The sequence below is a fragment of the Pinus tabuliformis genome, chromosome 2_2, assembly GCF_031772625.1.
Source record: "Pinus tabuliformis cultivar Carrire ecotype Pingquan chromosome 2_2, CPIR1, whole genome shotgun sequence".
Lineage (NCBI taxonomy): Eukaryota > Viridiplantae > Streptophyta > Pinopsida > Pinales > Pinaceae > Pinus > Pinus tabuliformis.
Genome location: NC_142300.1, coordinates 139,925,629 through 139,927,950, shown reverse-complemented (window position 1 = coordinate 139,927,950; position 2,322 = coordinate 139,925,629). Strand labels below are relative to the sequence as shown.

Genomic DNA, 2,322 nt, shown 5'->3' with positions numbered 1-2,322 from the left:
ACCATAACCAAATCACTAATGAGTTCTCATCTATGCATTTAGCCTAATTATTACGATTTCAGTGATGGAGTTTTTGTGCCATGTAAATTTGTAATTTCATCACATTGTTGCACTCACATTATTGGAATGCACCATTTGAGTCTAGGCTCCTTAGCTTCATAATTAGTATACAATCTCATCTAAACTTATTAAATTTGTTCCCATGTCTTAATTTTCTTAAGGTTGCACTATCATCATGTTTAGACAGTCCCATAAGGTTTAGTCTTCAATGCATGAATGTATAAGTTGAGCATTTTGGCAAAATTGAAATAACTCAATTAAGGGTTTATTCATATCCAAATCAATTGTGCTATGATTTTGAAATCGAGTCCATTAGGTATTACTAGCCTCTTTAAGCTCATTGACTTAGATTTTTTATGTGCATATAATAGGATCAAATCTTTGATTTTCCTTTGTTTTGAATTTGATATGTCATAAACTTGGTGAAGTTTAATTTTAATGCATTAGTTAGGTTATAAAATTTTGCTTCATTTAATTAATTAATTTTAAAATTTTCAAGCCACCATCATTTTCTATGCATTGAATTCTTTCCAATGATATAAATTTGCTCTCATTCCGAGTTCAGAACACAAACTTTTGGTCCTTATAGGTTTTATATAATCAACATGTTATGATGATGTAGCATATGATGTGTCCCTTGATCCAAGTGAAAAATAATTATATTGAATGTGTTGACATAACAGTTGATGTGGATCTAATTGATAAATGTATGTATGTATGTATGTATGGATGTATGTATGTAAATATGTATGTATGTATGTATGTATTACTTTTGTATTTTTTTCATTTTATTTTTTCCAAGATCTTTGTCGATCGAAAAAACTCAATAAATGGTAATTGTTTGTGTTAATCGATAAAATATGATGGTTGACTATCATATGTCGGGATATTTTTCCCTCATCTCTTCCTAATTGATACGATATCTGAGATACAAGGTCCAACATTTGTACATTGACAAAACATAATAAATAGAGATTATTTACATTATATTTTCTTGTTTCTCATTTATTTTCAAAATTTTCCAATGTCACATAGTCGGAATCTGGTGGTCATTGATATTTTGATTTTATTTTATTTTTTATTTACTTGTATTAATTTTGTTGGGGTTTATTTTTCCATTAATTTATAATTCATCGAGATTCAAAATAATTTATCTAAGATCCAATGGCCAGAAATATGTGACCAATGGTTAGAATTCATGATGGATGGAGGACTTTGAAAGAAGAGAGATTGAGTTGAAGGCATGAAGAAACTTATGTTATAACAATTTCTTTTTTGAAATTATCTGTATTTGGTGTTTCAAATAAGTAATCTAAGTTTTCACATTATTCTCAAGTTTAAAGGACTTGTTCAAAGACCCTCAAATATATCAATTGTAATTGGTTTTGATACTATTGTCATTATTAAAAGCAATTTAACTGAATTCTACTCTTTTCTTTTGCGCAAATGATGTTTTAGATTAATGTAAGTTTGTATGACGTGCACTGCTACCAATATATGCAAAGTTATGTTTATTCAGAACCATTGATAACCTATCTTTTATCGTTACTCTGAATTGATCAAAATAAAGTATTGGATGTGCGTAAGCATATCAGTAAGTTCTTGGTAACTGCTTACTAGGTTTTTTACTTATATGTATTTGTTTTAATGGTTGTTTGATTATGTGAGCTATTTCCACTATCGAACAACTTATCCTTATTTCATTTTAAATTCATGTTAATCCTCCAAACTAAGCATGAGCATGCATAGTTATGTTTTTCTTGGTAACTATTTACTTAGTTAAAGGTTGGCATGTATTTGTTTTAATTGTTATTAGGTTGTATGAATTCCTTCCATGGCTTTATAACTCATCTTAAGACTTTATGTTCTATTTTTTTTCGTTCACATGCCCTCAATTGGGATATAAGAACTATTTTCTTATTCCAATTGAGATAGTTTAGGCTTAAATTTAGTTTTGAATTTAGCTTTCTCCTTTGTTCGATTGGAAGAGTTAAAGCAAGAATTTTCAAAAGAGTCCATGGTTTATTCAGAGTCAAAAGTGTTAATGAAGATCAAGAAAACATGAAACATCATGCACGATTGAGCAAAATATAGAAGGCATTCTTGAAAAACATGATTTCACTTCGAACAAAGCAAGCAAAACAATAGGAAGGATTAGAGGGGAAACGCAAATAGGGAAAAGATGTGTCATTTTTGGAATGGTAATATTCAAATATGGAAAAGAAATAAGTTGTCACGTGATTTCCAATCCCAAAATAAATG

The 2,322-nt window shown here is 29.0% G+C and overlaps 1 pseudogene; it reads left to right on the top strand.

Moving 5' to 3' along the window:
- Window positions 1-2,224: 2,224 nt before the first annotated feature.
- LOC149191738 (18S ribosomal RNA) overlaps window positions 2,225-2,322 on the top strand; it is a 1,331-nt pseudogene continuing 1,233 nt past the window's right edge.